Source organism: Plectropomus leopardus, chromosome 14 (assembly GCF_008729295.1).
Source record: "Plectropomus leopardus isolate mb chromosome 14, YSFRI_Pleo_2.0, whole genome shotgun sequence".
NCBI lineage: Eukaryota > Metazoa > Chordata > Actinopteri > Perciformes > Serranidae > Plectropomus > Plectropomus leopardus.
Window position 1 is genome coordinate 15,602,955 of NC_056476.1, and position 21,062 is coordinate 15,624,016.

A 21,062-nucleotide genomic window follows, 5' to 3' on the forward strand; every position below is an offset into this window, starting at 1 on the left:
GTAGCGCCTGGGAAGATATCACCACACGTCCAAAAATTTCCATCAATGGCGGCTCAACTCCTCCGCAGCAACTCTCTGATAGGTTAATCCCTGTATCACACTTCAGCACCAGTTCACTAAGCGGCTTAAAAGGACACATTAGAACGATGACAATGACCTGCTAATGGTGTTACATTTCTCTGAAGCATTATGAGCTATCTTTGTCACGTTTATCTTATAATGAGATCTGTCAATTGGGGGGAAGAAGTTCCATGCAGCAGCCAAGGACGTTGATATTTCACATAATAAATAATGACCTAGAAAAGGGAGAAAACAAACCTTGATCCCTCTCCCCTGATCTGTTTTCTTTGCAGGCGACAAAGCGGGCAGCCCCACGGAGGCCTTGGAGCTCAGTGTCACCATTTAGATTACTGGCTGCTGTGCAGACCCAAGTCCTCAGGGCCGCCACAACACCCCCAACCACACCACGTGTGATTGATGACTGCCGGTTCCCATGGGCGCTTTACAACATTTCCTCAAGCAATGTCCCCTGAAGAAAATGTGCCATAATTCATCATGCTATTACTGTACCAAGTCCAAATAGTAATTTCGTCCCCTCTAATTCCATTATGGTAAGCATTTTTATACTCTTGTATGCTTTTATTATGGGGAGAGCGCATCCAAAAATATGTAGACTTAGTGTTGGTCCCTAATAAAGACCCTATTATGGGAAAAAGGTATTTAAATATCCAAGTAAAGACTCTCATCTACAGATGTTTCTAAATAATGGCTAAATGGAAACTCCAAATAACTGCTTTCGCTAAATGAAGCATTCACAAGCGCATTTTTGAGATAAACATCAGCTGATTCATAATGTGTAAGTATTTCCACATCCAAGTTTTCCTGCTAAACCTTTTGATCTAATCTCATTACTTTATATAACCCCATTTGGTTATTTCAAACAGGTAAATCTTAAAGGTCCAGTGAGTAGGATTTATAGGGATATATTGGTAGAAATGGAATACCATCTTCATAACTACATTTTCATTCGTTTACAATCACCTGAAACTGCTAATTGTTGCGTTTTTGTTACCTTAGAATGAGCTCTTGATATGTACATAGAGATTAGGTCCTCTTTTGCACAGTCAGCCATGTTTTTCTACAGTAGCCCAAAACTGACACATCAAACACTAGCTCTAGATAGATCTATTTGCATTTTTGTATTTTTTGGCTGTCGCAGTTGTCCTACACATTAGGCACACAGTTTCAGTTGGTTGCAATCTACAGCAACACTGGATGTCACTAAATCCAACACTTTATGTACACTATTTATTCCAACTATTTGTAATACTAACTTACAAACCTTTGTCCTTAAAGCAACACTTGCACCGTAACTGCTGACACAGAATGCTCACATTACACCACCATTACATCAAAGAAAATTTAGTAGATTTGAAGTTTTAAATTTCAGCATAATCATCCCAAAAACAAACAACGTTTTTACTAGCTCAGTAACTTTTGTGCAGTGATCCTGAACCTAAATCAAATAATGCTTTACTTCTATAGTGGGAGATGTTAAATTACATGTTTTTCTCCTCAGTTCCAACCATCTCTGACAAGAAAAGTTTGACATCTAAATCCAGAGTGGAGCTGACTGACCATTGATTTTGTAGTTCTCTACTTTGCATATTGATACTTTTCATATAGACTGCATAAACTTTGCTGAGGAATACTTTAGATTTAGACGCATAGGATTTGTAGTATTTTTGTTGACACATGAAAAAAAAATGTGATGATTTGTGTGGATGTATGTAAAATGCTCTCAACTGTTTTTTTCCCCTTTACACCAGTGAAATGGAAATCATGAATTCAACCAGCCGGCTTTATGAATATGGCAATAATATGGTGTTAATCGGTCTTCATATTTCCACCATATTGGTGAGCTTACTAAGTGGTGCAAAGACAGTGCCCTTTTTATGAACAAAAGTAAGACTAAGGAGCTGGTTATTGTGATTCAACACAATGCCTGTCATCACTGTTTTGATTAATGATCAGCCTGTTGAAGCAGTGGAGGAGTTCAAATATTAAGAAGCCTTTTCAACACATAATCCATTTTTTAAAAAAAAGTAGCACTTGTATCTAATCAGGAAATTATTCATATGATATAAGCAAGAACCTTTTTAATAACTGTCTGCAGAAGTCTTGCTGAAAGTGATTTAACTCTTAACATGAGTGAACTGTTTTGGCACATGGGGACTAATCAAAAAAAGATATCCAGAAATACAATACTGCCAGTAAAGTTATTGGGGAAGAGCACTAACAACTGGGATGTATGTATCAAACACAGTTTAGACTGAAAAATAAAAAAAAAATGTGGCTGATCTTGTTCACCCCCCTTTTTTTTCAGCATTCAGCATCAACCAAAACCGCAAACTGTGCACTGGAATTTACAATGGCATTTTAAACAATCTGTGAAGCCAATAGCACATTTTCACATTTGGGGACATTATTATTATTAAATTATCATTTTCTTGCATTTATTGCCTATCTAGTCTATTAGCCTCGGGATAATAGCTAACATAATAATGATACCGAATTTTTCTTTTATTTTTTAACAACACACTTCATTGGTTTTCTATTCTTTATCTTAACTCAAATTTATTTGTAGACATGACTAACATTATTATATATTTTCTTAATTTGTGTCAAATTGTAATCCAAACCTAAAAAAAACATGACAAATTACATTAAGGCAACGGCAGAACATTTGATGAGCAATTGACAATAACAATTTTTGCTGAAAGTCAGTAAAATAATAATAAAATGGAAGACAGAAAAAGTCACTAATGTGTTATTGTTATTTACTCAATATGAATTTTACAGTCCTATTTTTAAAATGCTCAATCTAAGCCACAGAACAACTACTCCGAAAGAGTAAACAAAAAGAAGAGTTATGGGAAGGAGTGGGAGGAGAGATTGATGGTTGAAATGACCGAGCAAAACCATGTCAATTATGCATCATGTTTTTTACATGTCCTCTGTATATTAATTATTCCGTCTTTGTTATGCATTTTACGTGGGTTACTGCACAGTAGCAATTAACTTTGCTCAAGCAACCATTTGGGTGATTGAAGAACAGACTTAATGGGATGAGAGGACTTTGCTGTCTTGTTCTCTCTCTCACACACACACACACACACACACACACACAGTACACAAGGTTAAGACAAGACATTATCATTAGTTTTCGACATTATGTGTCACATGTCAGTATGTTTTGTGAGCATCCATTTGAAAAGATACACATGCTATAAGTGCACACATATGGATACACATAAAGTCACACCCACACACACACACAGAGGTAACATAAATAAACACACTTACCCAGACAGTAGTATCACTGTCTAGGACACTAATCCAAAAAGCGCTAAGCTCTATTACTTTTAATTATTCCTGACAGCCTCTTGCTTTAATCTACACAAAGCACGTGCAAACGAGCTGTTACACTCTGCCTCCAAGAAAGGGGGACAGGAGAGGACGGCAGGCTGCCTGCCTGCCTGCCTGCTGAGAAGGCCTTCTCTGTGCATGACATGGACATGGGCTTCGGTGACCCGGCTGGCGCTCGCCTACGTCTCCTCGCCGGCTGAAGGCTCCGGGGCCGCCATGTGGCATCTGCTGCCATGGGGCTGGGCATGAGGCTGGGGCTGGGGACTAGCCCTCTGTTCACCAGGCCTGTCTGTAGAGCTGTAGCACATTTTCCGGGACCTGGCGCCCGTGTTACCAACCAAACCAATTCTACAGAGGAAGTGGCAAGGTCACCCCTCGCTCTGCCTGAAAGACCTCCACCTGCCACATTCTGCTCGGCTGTCATGCTACACTGAGAGGGGTGGGGGTTGGGGTGGGGGGCACTTTGTTCAAAATTCAAAAGGTAATCCATTGTGCACACCGTTTCCATACACAATATAATTCACTGCAGTGATACATGCAATAAATAAACAATGTGCAAATTATGTAAAAAGCATTGTTACTTAGAGAAGCTATGAATTTTGTGATGCAATGACAATTTAATTTGGAAGTACAACTCCATACTGGTGCCCACCAGCTGAACATTTATCATGATCTGTGTGACATCTATAGTCTGATCCAGTATGGTGAAGTTGGTGATAGAGCGCATTCATAATTGTAGCTATTCCCTGGTGAGGGAAGGGGGCGTGTTTACCCCTGAAGGTTACTTCTTGTAAATCCTTGCATAGTTTATTCAAATAGTGCCCTAACCATGGTCTTCAGGATTTTCCCCTTACAGCAAGCAAAGCATGACCTTTACATTTGACGCTTGACAGTTCTTCAGATTCGCCCAACCAGAACAGATTAATGCATATTTATGTGTTTGGTACTGAGCAGTGGATGCTCTTTATCTCTTGGAGAACAAAAGACAGGGAGCTCTTTGCAGACACACACGTGTGCACAGTATGCATCCATAAATGTAAGTAGACATCAACATTATCTGCATATTGAAGATTTGACCTGGCAGAAACAAACAGTGCTGAGACTAAAAATTGTTAAGAATGTGGTTTATATTCAATATAGCAGATAGGACTGTCAGTTACTGTTACTGTGTAAGCACATTCACCAGCAAAAGAAAGTAAAAGCCTACCCCAGATGTACTCGTTTTTGCTATATTATATTATCTATATGCTATATAGAGCCACTGCAAAGTCTCTTCTTTATGCTGTTTTTGTATTTTTACACAGAACCAAACAATGGCAGCATCATGTTGCTCCAGCGTGTGAGCATGCCAACATCAAAGGAGCAAAGGAGTTGTGATGTTTAAAGAAGTATTTCACCAATATAAAGAGAAACTTCACATAAAACTAGGCCATCTATGCAGCAGAAAGAAAAAGGCACTGGTTAGACGGAGGGAAGTTACCAAAGTTCATCTTCACATTCTACCCACATTGTTTTGATACAAAGCCGGCTGAAAATAGGCAAAGAATCCCTTAAGCACAGCAGCGTCTGCCTCTAGTGTGATATACAACAGGCATCGGCAGCACTTAAATACCAATGACAAAATATAACAACCACAATAATTTATCATCCCTGTTATATGGCAGCTGATATCGTTCTCTGCTCGGAGAGTAAGGAGCTCGCAAATCTCATTTTTTTCTTTTCCCAAGTATCAGAGATTTTCGGCCACTGTTCTTCATCTTTAGTTAGCTGTTAAGTGCTACTAGCTGCTGTTTAAATTTACAGCAGTGGGTCACAATCATAACACACTGTCAAGATGTCACACCAGTCCCGCCCATAGCACCATCCTGTCAGTTATGCCTTTTTAAATAGATGTCAATTCGGCACTTTAACTGTTACTCCCACCTTGAACAGGCAGTGTAAAAGGGTTGGTTGATAACGGTCTGGCACCTGGTCACTATCTGTTTAATAGAATCAGAATACCTTTAGTGTCACTGTACAGGTATAAAAAAAAAAAACTAATTGCATTACCCGAGCAGAGCTTAATAAAATAAGAAAAAAGCCAGAAAAAGATAAAAAAGTGATTTCTTTAAAAACTCTCTCACACACACACACACACACACACACACACACACACTTCCAACTCACTAACCAGTTCAAACATACATGCTCAGTACCTACATATGCATAGACACAATTAAGTCATGAAAACTAAGGAGGTACATGGCCCTAAATGTTCTGAGCACCAAAACTGAGAAGAAAATACAGAAAACACAGACAGAAGGCAGTGTCTCTGTGGAAAAATACATCACCACCCACTTCTAAAAATCTAGCACAGTATATCTTCAAAAAAGGTTGAAGAAAAATGACAATCTTAAAACTCAGTAGTCAAAACATTACAAAACCATATACAACTAAATCTAGTTTCATTGCTGCTTCCTCTGTTCATGTTGCCATGAATAGGCAGCATAAAGCAGGTATGGTTTTTACATAGATGGTCCATTTTACACACTGGCACCTGGTCGGGGGAGGATGCAGCCAAGATAATCTATTTAGATTGGCCAGGTTGAAGGCTGTCATTTATCATGAGCGTATAGCCCCTCCTCAGATGGCAGTCTCACTGCTCCAGGCAACCACAGTCTAAATCCAATGGCCTTTACGTCTATCACAGTGCACAGATGACTGTGAATCTCTCCAGTCTGGTCTGAGGAATAAAATTCCACAGCACGAGGAAGGCCCTGACAGACAAACATCAGCTTTCTTTTTCTCACTCAAGTCCCCTTCTTGAAAAGCCCATTCCCCGGAGATTGAAACATCTGTATTTAAAAATACTTTGGTGGAAAACATTTTTGCTGTCACACTCTGCTATAAAAGAGGTCACATTTAAACGCAACAAAAGAAAATTAAAGATAAAAATAGGCAGATGTGAGGTTCTACACTCATACCATTCTTTTCTTCCAACCGAGCAGAAAATAGCAAAGATATTAGCGCTCCTATTTCAGCCTACGCTGTTATATTTGTGCAACAGTAAATAATTTATTTCCATGCTCATGCTCATACGCCTTCTTCATGCTGTGTGTATGTTTGTGTATGTTTCTCCGTGTGCAAGAGAGAGGGAGAGAGCATGCATACCAGTGCGTTTTTACGCTCATCGTCATATAGACTCAAGGTTAGCTGGGTAAGGTCCAAGGAAACAAGGTGCAGCAGTCTAAACACAGGCAGCCTTTCACCTCCATCTTATCAAGGTCTGAGATGAGAGGCAGGACAGAATTACAAAGTTAACCTCACCCCCTCCAGATAGAAAGTATCAGGGAGCCAATACAGAGCTCACATGCGGCAGCAGTAGCCCTGTAGCTCTCAAACATAATGTCAGCAATATCACATATTCCAGCATATTGGATGGGATGCTGAAATAATAAACACTATTGACAAATGGCTTCCAGTGGAAGGTAAAAGTGCAGCTCACGTACACTTTCACAAAAAGCTATTCCTGCAGAACAATTCTGCACCATTACCGAGACACCCACTACCTGGACATAGTCACCTCCACGCCTCAGTACCCGGAGATCTCTGGCGCAGCGAAAATCTAAGCAGCCACATGTGTGGGAGCGCAGAAATAGTGCACCATTAAAAGGTCCTGACTCACCTTGTTTTAAGTGCAAGGTCTAATTGCCAGCCTCTTTTCCAGAGGGCCAGAGCAGCAGCTGGCAGCAGGCTGTATCTACAGGGATGGCCATTAACGACGGTGCGGCTAGCAAAGAAATAAAGGCCTGCAGACCCCAGCTCCCTCACACACAGTTACTCTTTTCGAAGACGGGCAAACACCACAGGAGATAAATACACCAAGAATGCCCTCTGTGACTTCTCACCATACGTTTGACTCATAAATGCTGCTATTATTCTAGCTCCAGTTCAGTCAATCTTAAGTGTCTCATATAAAAGGAATCATTATTCAGTATGTGGTCCCCGGTTGTTTAGCTATTCAAATTAGTAACTCTTTAGCCCTGTGCAATTCACCAGAGACTCATTTTTGCAAGATATTTAAAGAAGTGATAAAGATGAACAGCAGTGTGTTCTTTCTTCTTCAGGTGATACATTGTTGCTATTAAAGGTTAACAGCTGTAATGGAGCTTATTTTAGACAAACTAAACAAGACACATTTGTATTCAGTGCGGAGTTCAGCACATTCTCTGAGAACTAACTTGCACTTGTGTTCTCTCTTTGTCTTGTTTTGTGAACATTTTCTTCACTATTCACACTGGAGGTGTTTGAAGGTTAGATGCAGTCAGGTGAACAATGAAACAATGCATCTTTGACGGATTGCTCACAATCGACTAAAGGTAGGCAGAGACACGGACAAAGAAAAGCAGACACAAGCACACAGTGGACAGAAGTTCAGGTTTCCAGTAAAAGCACAACTTATTTACTGTTTTAGGTACAGTACTTTGTGTTCACAGCACGCATGGCCAAATGTACAAGGTTTATATACACTCCAGAGCCTCCAGGGTTTTCGCCCACAATTCATAGTGGACGCCTCCTTAGGGCACAGTTGACCACATACACGTCAGGAGCTGGAGGCCGTCCCACACAGTGCAAACACAGCACAATGTTGCCTTTCTTTCTCCGCTGGCCTCGCATCGCAAAAAACACCCAACACGGAGGTGCAACTGACTCCCACACTGACTTGTGTCTCACCTACATGCACCCTCACTCAATTACTCTCATTCCCAAAACCTGCATGGAGGATTTCTGCAACAGTGTAAATGACCCCAGCTTAGAGATGCTTTACTCCAACCACTTAATCTAACTTCTGCCACATTGCAGGTGGGCTGAGAAAATCTCTCAGCCTGAATAAAAAAACTGCACAGATTTTAAACCTGCATACGTGATTTAACAGCAGAAATGCTGAGGCTATGTCCAGCTGGCCTTGTAAAAGTCACAGGCACCAGTGAGGGCTAGGACAACGCCATTTGTCATAACGTCAGCAAATTCAATAATTAATGGGCCGTATCCTATCACAGCTCTCCAGTTCACCCCCCCACTCAGTCTCAGTTCTCTGTCCCCCCGTGTTCAGGAGCATATTGTATACTCTCTCAGTGGTCTACCACGTTTAATTCCTCTTCATTAAGAGATGTCCAGTTGTACCCAGACACTTATTTGCTCACAATGACAAATGTACACACTCACTGTTCACATGGGCTTCTCATGAAGCATCGAACCCACAGGGAACCAGCACGGGAAATGTTATTGTCCTTATCTGCATGTGCTTTGGCACTAAGGGTGAAATATCTTAATGAGGTGCAGCTCTGCAGCCACCTCTGAACAGTGTATGGCAGCACAGCAGGAACAGGACAGCAACTCACATTCCCACCGCCACACCAGTCCTTATTCACTTGTAAGGCACACGCCTCCTCTTCTTCTCTCACCAGAGTGCTCTGCTCTCTAAGTTTGGCATCTATAAAAAGAGCCTCCTGGGCTCAATAGCGATGTCCAGGATTTAGTCAAGTTTTGATGAATCAAAGGATATTACAGTTCCTTATGTAGTTCCTTCCTATAAACCGACGCAGTGCGGAGGTTGTCCTGTTTATTTCTAATGATGTACAATGGCTCAGGATGCCAGTTCAGTTGGTGTTCATTCTTCTCCATGTTTTACTCAACGTTTACTAATATTGACATTTAAATACGTCAACCTGGATAGCTAGCAGCTATTGTAGAAGAAAATGTTTTACCATACAGTTTTAGTTTCATCTTAATTCATAACTGCCCCTCCTGTCCACATTGAGTCATTAAGTCAACTGTTTAATATTTATAGTGTGTAATTGTTTTAGCTACTGATTCATGTAGGTGTTGAGGGGATTAGGGCAACATGAGTGACTTTGAATTTAACTGCATCACACTGAAATGTGAAATTGTCTTTCCTGAGTTTCCTGAGTTTCACTCGTGTTGCCAGTCACAACTCTTGATTAGCTCAGCCCACAGCTTATTGTTTTAGCATAGCCTTTGATTCAATAGCTGGCATGTCCAAAGTCCCACCCCGGGGCCAATCATGGCCCATGCTATGTGGCGCTCCACACAATACTCGTTAAACAACAAGTTCATTTTGCATTTTTTCTGTTCACTTCATGCTGGCAGAAGTATCTGGCCCCCATTCAAAAAAGTTTGGACACCCCTGCTGCTAGTTTATGAACCTTTCGCCAAATGCTGTTCTCTGGACAGAATTCTACAATCTTACTGTGAACTTCTGTCTCCACTGTAAAGTGAATAAAACTAATCTTAACTGGCTACAGAATTGGACCAGAATTTTTTTTTATTTTTTTTTTCAACAGAAGCTAGCTAGAGGTTGACAGGAGAAGACTTTACAGACTGGTGGGTTGATATCCTCATCCTGATGAGGGACTTGATAAAGATAAAGATAAAGATAAAGATAAAGATAAAGATAAAGATAAAGATAAAGACAACTTCATTTATCCCAAAAGAGCAATTCTGTTCACAGTCGACCAATCACATATAAAACTATCGGTAGACTGCTGGGTCGCACACTAGGAAGCGTCCCCTGCTCCTTGCAGCCACACACCACCACTGTCCAACACCAACTACATAAAGTACAAGCAAGACTTACAAAATAGACATAAATGCCTAAATTTAGCATAATTAAGCGGAGCTGACAGAGAGGAGACTGGAAGCGCCCACGCCTGCGTCATATTACTTTACCCTGCATGATTACTTGATGTCTTGATGAATTAATTTTAGCTCTGATTAATAAATTATATTTATATATGGCTAAACTGAAGGTAAGACAGAGATAGTGTCTGATGCACTTATTTTCACTTCTGAGAATGTGAATGTATGTGTTTCGGCAGCTCTATGTATGCCCACATGCATCTGTGCATGTGAGACTGAGCGTATGTGACCCTGGATTTGATCAGCTGTAGCAGCCTCGGTGTTTACAAGGCCGAAGGAACAATGACAGTATGTGATTAGGGGCAGGCAGGCCAACAGGGCCCGTCCCAAACACAGCTGGCACCAGGGGACTGCGAGGTGAGCTGGGAACCACCACATCCCTTTTGATTAATGTGAGAGCGAGCGTGGGAGACTGGGAGGATGGCGGCACTGTGCCCCGCTCTGCTCTGCTCCTGCCAAGGAGGTGCATGTAGGTGAGGAAGGTCCACCATTGGCCCACATGTCTCACTGTTCAGTGTGTGTGTGAGTTGTGATGGCTGACAGGAGAAGGGAGTTGTACATGTTTAATTAAATCTTTGGTCCCAAGACCTTTCATTTCTGACAGAGGCCAGTTTGAGCAAACACTTAAGGTGGAAAACAAGGACGAAGAGGAGCCTGTTTCCTAATGTTGTATAGATGTAAAGACTTCCTCCACAGTCAGATTCATAACATTATTATACCGCAACAATTTGCACTAATTCAGGTCCAGATTTTAAGATTTGGCCGACATCAGTAATCTGTTACGTAGGGTAAAATGCAATGGCTGGAACTAACTGGTAACCGGCAAAAATCTGCCTATACAGAAGCTCGCAGTTGTTTTCACTTTCAGTTGTTTTATTATGACAACTCTATTTCTTAATTCTGCCCTAACAATACTGTATGTGCTGAGGCTAGTCTCAATATACTTCTAAGTCATTCTGGAAATACAAATGTTGTGAATGATATGAGATGTGGAGACTTTAAGAAATCAATACTTTTGTCACAACTAAAAAAATCCTTTTTTTTTGTTTTTGTTTTTAAGAATGTGGTAGGGTGACTGGTTTCACGATAAACCATGGTAAAATTCCCCACAATTAGTAGGGCTGCACGATCAATCAAATATTTCCAAAACCAAATGAACATGACCGACTGCAATACTGATGTTTTAAAAATTCAAGCTCTGCTCCTTGAAAACAAGCGCTTCATGAGCTAACAACCAACCTTCACTTTTAATGAGATGTCATGCTGCTACGCACGTACCCTAAAGCTGCCTACAGCCTGAGTAAAACTTTACTGAATGTTACGACTGCAGACGGTCCAAGAAAAGGAACATTGCATTACTTACCTCATTAAATCCCCATCTTTGTCCAGAGTCAACTCAGACATCCATAACAGTGACGCTGCAGCACATCTCAGTACAGTGACCACTGTGAAAAAAAATAAAATAGAATGATGGATAATATAAAAATTACATTAATAAATAAATAATAATACAGTAGCGGATATGCATCCGTAGGAGATGCACTGAATTCAGGTGAAAAGGAACCTTTTAAGTCTTATGATGCAAAGATTTGTTAATTAGCAGCAATATAGCACAATGTAGAAGTGAAGGCAGTGATCTGCGAAATGTGAAAGTGCAATAAAAAGACTTTGTCCCTAAGATCAATAACCGTCATAAATAATCATGATCTCAATATTTATCAAAATAATCTTGTTTATCATTTTGACCATAATCATGCGGCCCAAACGGTTACTAAAACATAATTATCATTAAGATCTATCTTTTTTTTTTTGTTTACTGGGTTGAACAACTGCATATTAAATACAAAATATGCTGTAAATACTGTCTCGAATAAAAAAAAAAAGTTGGCAAAAGTCTTCCCAACGAGTCTGCGTCCAAGAGAGATTTAGAGAGAGAGCATGTGTGTGACAGTGATGTGTGACAGTGAGGCCGCGGCATATGGGGCAGAGAGTATAAAGTTAAATGTAGCACTGCAATATGTGCACAGTTTAGGCTATTTGTCAGTGAATAAATGCTTTAACTCCTCAAGACCCAAGCCAAGTTCCCCTGTCTTGCTTGCCACCTGCTGATTAAAGTGAATGGGGTTAGCCCCAAAATTAGGAGGAAAAGTTGGTGAACTGTTACAGTGGACCAGCTATTCCCATTGTAGCAACTACCTCACCCGCTTCTTCACAGATAATGAAGAAATGTCCCTCTTGAGTTACGGAGACAATTTATTTTGCTAATTAAAGTACTGTAACTGTTGTTTGACATTGTATAATTTGAGCACCCATATTGGAAATACAAACAAATAACACCCAGCCCTTGTAATGATAGTGGTTTCTTGTCTTCATCTACAATGACAGAGACACTTGGGCCAGCATTTTCAAAGGCAGGCTGCTTATCAACTCAAATAAATGGTATGTTGTTGTTATACTAATGTTTATGCAAACAAAGAGTGGATTGTGCTGTTCTTTTTTCAACATTTTCAGCACATTTTAACCCTTTGAAACCTGAGCATTTTGGCTTGGTTTCTTTTAAAAATATGGAAAGGAGGCAATGAGCAATTTAAGAAGAAATGACCCCAAAATAAGCGAGAAATTAGTATAAAGTTACAACAAAATTACTTCAAAAAATAGAAAGAAAGAAAAAAAATAGAAAGAAGAAAAGTCCAGGAATGACCAGGAAAAAATGTCCAAAAAAATAAAGTAATAATTATGAAATATTTTCTTTTTCTTTAACATTTAAGTATATAATTATTCAATATATAATAATTATATTAGAACTGTAATCTTATGGACATTTCCTCTCATTTAAAAAAAAAAATTATAATAATTTTGTCTCAATCCTTTTTTTTTTTTTTTTGCAATTTTCTTGCCAAACTGCTGCTTGCCTTTTCCTCCAAGATTTTGAAAAAAATCAAACCAATTTGCCAACATTTCAGATGTTTAAATAGCTTGTGATAGGGGTCTGAATGCAGCACAAGGAAACTGATGTTGATCCAAGTTTGAAAGTATTAACAGAACCGCAATAATACAGATAATCTTGTTAATACTGGTCACTATAAACGTGATAATTTCATTCTGCTTCATCTCTGGATTGCCGCACTCTGCATACATGTCCTGCAGGAAAAACAGCTACTTTCACCGCGTACAGCCTCTCCTCTTGATCTATGTCCTCTCCTTCACCCTGTGACCGCACAGTTTAATAGAGTACCACTTCTGTAAAGAGAATCTATGGGCGCAATCACCCGGTGTGAAAATGTCAGCCTCCCTTCCCTTGGTTTCTTTGTTGCTGCTGACATTTAGCCTGATACCGGGGGGGGGGGTTCGCTATGGGACAGCGGGTCGCTATGGAACATAACATCAAGGACAACATATACTGCCACTATATGCAGGGTCATAACTCTGTTGAATCATCTGATATGAATCCTGCATTTCATACTTTGTATTGTCACAAACCTATGAGGACAGACAGTGTGAGGGAGTCCGACATGTTTTCTCCTTCAGCATAGCATCAGTGTGCTCTGCTCCAGCCTGCATTATAACCACACCGGATGCTGTCTCTGCTGAGACCACATTCCCTTCTCTGCATCTTCTCCACCTCTCCACCCCCTTTCTCCTTTCTCTATCCCTCTTCATCACCCCCTCCTCCTCCACCCATCACCCTCTCCCCCAGGTGGCTGTGGGGCCGGCCTGTCTGAAATGTGATAGGCATAATCCCATTTAGCCTAATTGCATCTGCGGGAGAGCAGCTCTATGTGTCCCATCGCGTGCCTACCGAACCTCTTAGAACACATTATACACACATATCACATAGAAACCTCCTCAAAGCCGACTCAAAACATGAGCACGCACAGGCATGCATGCTCATGCACGGCCCCTGCGTGTCACATGCAGTGCGCTGCAAGGTCCCCATGCAGTTCTTTGTTTGTTTTGCCTCATCAATAAATGCTACAATACTGAGACTCTGATCTCTTTATCTCTGAAACATGTGCTGGCGGGGGTCTGCGCTCAGTCTGCATTAGCACAGACGAGACAGAGAAGCCAGACAACCATGTTAAGGGTGCTACAGTAAATGGCCTAATGGAAAGACTAAGGGTTTAATATGTGCATGCTTGTGTGCATCTGCCTTAGGGGGCTGTGGTCCAATGGGTGAAGGGAGATGATGCTGCTACAGAGAGATCTGGGGAGTGGTCCACTGCAGTGGGAGCCATAATGACACTGTGTTCTCCCAGGCTACTGCTCATGGATTATTCACACTAGAGTGGAGAGGGCAGAGGCATTAGGGCCAGTGGCATAGCAGCACATTAATGATCACGATATGGTTCAAATGAAGATCCAGTGGCATCTATGAAATTGCCATCGTTTCCCATGATATATATTTTTTTTATACTATGTGTAAGGAGGGATGGGACAAGTTAACTGGGCTTGCACCAAAAAAAAAAAAAACACTCACAACAAGTTTAACATGGTGAATTTCCATTATCAGGATAATTGTGAATATCATGTCCAGCAGCACCCAAACAGACTGCTGGCCAAAAAACAATTAAAATTACTGCATATGCACCAGTCTCAAAAAAGCATTAGTAGTATTGGCATTTCATATCAAAAGATATGATGCAATATCAAATTGTTCGAAAACCTGTATTTTCAGGTTATTTTATTGTAGTTTTACACTAAAAAGGATTTTCACTCAAAGTATGTTTTAATGCTATTTTAAGATTTTGAACAAGTGGTAACTTCCGGGGCTGAAAAAACAAGTCACCACGAAATAACCAAAACTGCAGTTTGTCATATGGCCACTTGAGGCTGGCTCTGAGAGTGAGTCGATACTCATAGAGCCCCATGTTAAAATGTGAACTTACCAGCAGAAATAAACATGTTTACAGCCTAGAACAAAACAACAGTTTGGGTCTCTGTAGCTAATTTCCCCTTTCATGACAATTGTACGGGGGTGAATTTTGTTATAACTCAGCCATTAAAATTTTATTAAGGCTTAGTTATGCATAATTAAGGGCAGGGTGCTTTAAAAGACAACCTATCATCCAATAGTGTCCTTCGCCTCTCAGTCAGATCCACACCTCCCTCTCCCATAGAGCCAACCTCTCATCTACATATGCTAACTTTTGGCTGCAAAAACAAACAAGATAGCGGTGGCAGAAATGCTGAACTCGTTGCTTCAAAACGGGCGTCAACAAACTGCTGGGTGACGTCACAGCAGCTACATTCATAATTTTTATAGTCTGAGTTTTAAGCATATTTTCAAGATTATCGGGATCATGTCCTATTTCGTAATTAGTTTGTCAAGGATAATTGTGATATGAAAATTTTTATAAAGCCATGCGTCAATCAGTAAATTTGCATTAGTTTGTGATACATACTGAAATGTGCATTAAAGGCTGCAGAACTGAAACTTCTCGTGCCAAGAATGCAGGAGAACTAGGCTTCAGTGACCAACATAAAACCACGTACTTCGTGGGTGAGGTCCAGCTCATACCATGTCCTAACTGAATGCGATGGAGAGAGTGTCGGCGACGAAATCGGTTTGCATATAAAATCTTGCATTGGACTAACTGCCCGCAGGTGATGCCGCACAATACAGTGTGATGCAGCAAGCTGTTTTAAGCATCACTTTTGTCTATGTCATTCCTGCCGTTCACACTGACAGCGCCTCAATGGACAAGGCGCAGCTGCTTCACTGTGTTTGAAGTGAAGACATCTGCCCTAAATCTTACAGTGGCCTGTCCACAGTGGAGAATATCACACCTCTACAGAAGAAAGACATTATGAACACTGACAGAAAGTGACATTTGTGTTTCGGAACATAAAACAGCAAACATAACCACGATCTACTTAGTCCAGCACTAGAATGATGGGAATGTGGGCATTGCTACAATAAGTTGGCTTCTGGATGGCAGGACATTGCCAGGGAGCTAAATCTTTCCGTAAATACTGCATGCTAGCAAGCTAGTCTGTATTACAAAGTGGAGATGGTGGTATGATATAGTGTGGAAGCTACAACAATAATATCTATAAGTCACACGCGATAGTGTTGTTGTAAATATGAATAATGAAAAAAAAAAAAAAAACAACCTCTCACCCATCTTTTCAGTGGTTATGTCTCTGGTTGCACAGCTGATGGGTAAGTGGTTTGTTTACATGACGTGACGGATTTCCATTACAAAGGATGCAGTGTGGACAGCGAGTGTGCAATATTAAGTGATGCGGCATAATAGCCTGATGCTCGCATCCTGTTAGGACACTGTGTCAGTGTGTAGATATGAAGAGCTCATTCTTAGGTGACAAAGACACAACAATTCTTATTTTCAGGAGATTAGCCGATAGATATCCCTAAATTCTACACACTGGACCTTTAAGCAGAATATATTTCATGATATATGATCTATTTTCCTCTGTTCTGTTCTAGCTGTGTTCATGCATCTGTATTTTATTGTGTCCCTTTTGCAGGAGGCTGTGACATATTGAGCTCTAACAGGCCACGGATCAATCTGCAACACAAAGGAAATCAATGCCCCGGAACTGAGTTACTCCGATGGGTTGAGTACAGATCATTAGATTTTCAGTTGAATGAAGGACCATTACCATAAAACCAAGTGTGGTGGAATTTAGCTGTATCCCCAGAATATAATAGCTATATTCAAGATACAGATCATCACAAACATTGTTACTGGCAGTGGATAATAATCAAAATAATGACTTCTTCAGTTATAACAGCCACTGTCTTGCTTTCTCTATCAAATGGCACGCTACCACTGCAACCAAGCTTGTGGGAAAAAAAATCCATGTGAGTCATAATCTGTGAAATGAAACTATTATCTTGAAAATAATAAATAGGCCCACTCTGCATAATGTGATATCACACATATAGAGTGCCATTCAGTACATCATATTCAAATAAGTCCCATATGGTCACATTGTTTTGGAGATAGGGACGAGAGAATGCTCAATCACCTGTTATTCTTAAGTACGGATAAAACCGCAACGTCGGTTTTCAAATGAGACAGCTTGAGCGTACCTCTCCTATATAAGAATAGCCACTACATTACAGAATCTCCAGCTGTTCCTTTATCCCCTACTCAATCCAGTCATTAAAACTTTCACATCTTTTCAAACATTTGTTGAGAAAGCTGCCAAACCAAGCTCTGATGTCTATGCAGCAAACACAATTCACATGAAAAGAAAAGGCAGTGAAGAGGACGGAAAACTATGTAAGACGTGAGAGGTACTGGGGGAGCCAGAGAGCTTGAAAATGACATTCATCTGAGTTTCCATATTGTAGAAGTGTTCATTTCTTTAGGTTGTTTCAGAAGGCTTTCTTTCTGTTTGATAAGTACACGCTGTGTGTGGATTTTTATGTACCGTACACGTATATCCACGTGCGAGCGTGACCTCCGGGTCCTCGAGTCAAGGTGTGTGTGGGTGCAAATTCGATTACACTCAAGTTAAAGCAATTTCCTGCGGAATTCAATTCTTGTCCTCCGTTGCAGGTGAGCTCCCCGCGGACATCTGTGTCTTCTCAAAGAAATAAAGCACCTATAAACAGCAGCCTTAAAGGAAGGAAGTAGAGCCAAAATGCAATTAATATGCAAATTCAGGGGGAGACTTAATGGGGAGCCTTAACAAACATTCGTGTGTTGGGAGATAAGGCTGTTTTCAGGTTGTTTTCCTCTAACCTCTGCCTGTCCAAAGTCAAAGCCTTGGGGAGCTGAAACTCTTGAAAAGGCGTGGATGTTGCTGGTAATGGATTATTGCACTGGGAGAAGTAGGGCAGTCTAGGGCTATGTTTTAGAGCGCACGCTGTTCGTCATGTCACACAGTCATGCAAAAATGGCAGGCGGCTAACTGAAACAATTCACTTTCTTCCTTTTATGTTATTCTTTTTTTCCAGGGGTGAGCAATTCGCTCTGAATCCCATCAGAGTTTGCCATGGGTGCAGGGAGGGGAGCGGAGGAGAGGAGGATAGAGGGGAGGAGAGGTAGAATGAGTAGCCTGAGGCGAGAGATGGAGGGCAGCAGAGAGAGGAAAGGGTGAGAGTATGCATTCAGATTGGGAATTCATTTGCCATTCTCAGGCCCAGTCATACTTCAAGAGGCTTACGAGAGACATGGAGAAGGCAGAGATGAGGCCTCTGATGTGGAATGACATGCCTGATGACAGAGGGAGAGCAGAAAGAGAGACAGAGAGAGGCTGCTATGAATCACAGTGATAGAGGAATGGTGAGACCAACAGTTTGCAAAAAGGGAGCAAGATGAGAAAGAAAGATGGACGGGTTTGGGCTGCAGTCCTACGGGTCGATGCAGGAGTCGAGGCCACAGCAGTGCTGTCTGATGGATCCAAGTCCCCGGGGACTCTACCCTCTTTTCCATCTCTCTACCCCCCCCCCCACCCCCACCCTAATGATTCATCCACCACCTTCAAACCCCCTGTGCCTTCCACCATGATTCACACCCACTCCCAGAGCTAAATTATCGCCGCGGTCCCTTGGAGAGCTCCATCACTCTCCCTCCATCTTCGGTTATCATCAAACAAGTATATGAGCTGCGACCGGCGCCTGATTGCATTGAAGAGCCCAGCTCAGCAGTTTTTATGAGACTACGCGCGTTTGATCGCACACTCGAACTCACACACCGCTGGCTTTGATGGCACTTTTGCAGGAAGAGTTTTCCATCTTAAAATGCTTGAGTGTTTACAAGTGATGACGCAGAGTCGATTTAGTGGAGGGCAGTGTAATTCCACAGGCAGGACACTATAAATGTTGATTAGATGGAGGTTGAGTGGAATATCTAATCACCAGGGACCCATTGGTATTCTTTTCAGACAACCGCCGTATTGTGTGGCCTCGGTGGTAGAGTGCACGACAACTCAAGTTCACTTTCTGTGCCATCAAAGAAGTTCACAAAGAGAATGATGTGAAAAGAGCCTTGATTATTTGGTTAAAGGTTACAATACGTCAGGCAGGTTTAAGTCCCAGCTGCATGATAATTAATGTAAACAACTAGGGATCAATGTAGGCCAAAGGTCTGTATGAGCACATTTCTGGGACTGTCAGATTCCAGTGAATCACTTATAGGATTCATTCATCTATATTTTAAAAGAATCACTTACATCTAATGATATCTAGCTATACACGTGGGCTTGACTCCCTTTTTATCCTGTATGTCACTATGAACACTCGTGCTACACTTTTAGTAGACTCTTTAGTAGAAAGTAGAGCTAAAGTCATGTATGGGGGCATCCAGGTAAATATTAACAATATTTGTTGAAAGGCAGATTCCTGTTGACTTTTTATTCACACCGGAGGCATGGCACTAGGGATCACGATGTTGGTATGACCATCCAGTCTGACTGTTATCACTGTATTAAATGGGTGTTATCAGTGGTTATCAGCATCATAGATATTGGTAACAGAGGCTCTTCTAAACCTAGTATTAGATTCATAATGCTGTTATCAGATAATTAAATAGACATGTTTATTGCTAGGCAGCAAACAAACACAGGACTTTCAACCACGAGACTGAGGTTTGTGTCCCATCTGGAACCAAAAGTCAACACTGAGTTCTTTTAACTAATCTGTGTTATAAGCATACTTGTTTTAAGCCAAACCACAATCTTAATCAAAGGTGGCTGTGGCTCAAGAGGTAGAGCGGACACTAAACAGCTGGAAGATCAGTTCAACCCCTGGCCATTGCAGTCTACATATTGAAGAGTCCCTGGGCAAGATGCTGAGCTGCAAATTGCTCCCTATAGCTGAGGCATCAGTGTGTGAGTGAATGTGAATGTTTGTCACCAGTGAATGAATGTTTGGAGAATGGATGAATGATGCTTGCGCTTTGAGTTGCACATAAATGCATATAAACGCTATATAAATGCAGTCCATTTACCATTTTTCTAAACCTACAACCATGTGATATTAGCGCCTAAACCTTATGCGTGAAAGCTAACAAAACTGCTACCAATGACAACAAATAATGGGCTGATAAACAGGCTGATAACAGCATTCTAAACCTATCTGTAAATGTAGCGTCTAACCCTTACCTATGAATCTGACAAGCACTGATAACCCCTGTGCTGTGCATCCTTTAGACTATTGTTTCAATATTATTTGTCAATGCTGTAATGATCACAAACAAAATTCTTTCTCTGAAATCCAAGCAAATAAAACCCAAACTATCTGGATGGCTAGATAAAAGTTAGTGAGAAAATATGTTACTTGTTATTTGGGAGAACCACCCCTTTAGTGCATCCATACAGAAGCACAGACCTCTGCCGCCACACAGTCACACACCGATACAGAGGGGATGATCTGGCATGTAATGGCCCCATGATTAAAGTGTATTGCGCTCACCTGCCCAAGTCCAATCAGGGCCTGTGCTGATTGCAGCAGCTTGCTGGAGACAAGCGATGGGAGACTGGTGTGCGAAGGGGGGGTGGGGGGGTTGTGGGGGCTTGGGGCTCCATCACTGGTGAAGTGACACTGTGGTGGTGCCATGGCAGGGCGGCAGGAAGCTGCAGCCCCGGGGAGGCTCCAGCTCCCGCTCTCCTCTCCACTCCTCTCTGGCCAGACGGGGTGAATCAATCATCTCCAAAGATGTCAGCATCTGCCCAAGCAATTTCAGATTGGAATAAATGGCAGATGGGGATGTTGTTCCCTCTGTTTAATCAGTTCCACCAAATGTGGTTTTATCTCTTATAAAATGAAACCATCTGTAGCACGTAGGTGTAAGGATCAAGTGAGGGAGGACGGAGGGAGAGGGTGACAGAGGGAGAGAGGAGAGACGTGTGTGTGTTTGGCGTGTGCGCATGTGTACGTGCATGTGTATGCTTCTTTAATGCGTGTGTGTTTTGCGTGTGCGTGGTGACGGAGGGCAGAGAGAGAGCAGGAACACTGTGAA

General features: G+C 41.4%; 1 long non-coding RNA gene across 1 annotated transcript in view; it reads right to left on the reverse strand.

Moving 5' to 3' along the window:
* The window catches only part of LOC121953225, a 113,563-nt gene that overhangs the window by 37,189 nt on the left and 55,312 nt on the right, over positions 1–21,062 (reverse strand). Inside the window, exon 3 of the long non-coding RNA XR_006106491.1 lies at positions 11,492–11,573. This is a non-coding gene — a long non-coding RNA (uncharacterized LOC121953225). The remainder of the gene's footprint in view (positions 1–11,491; positions 11,574–21,062) is intronic.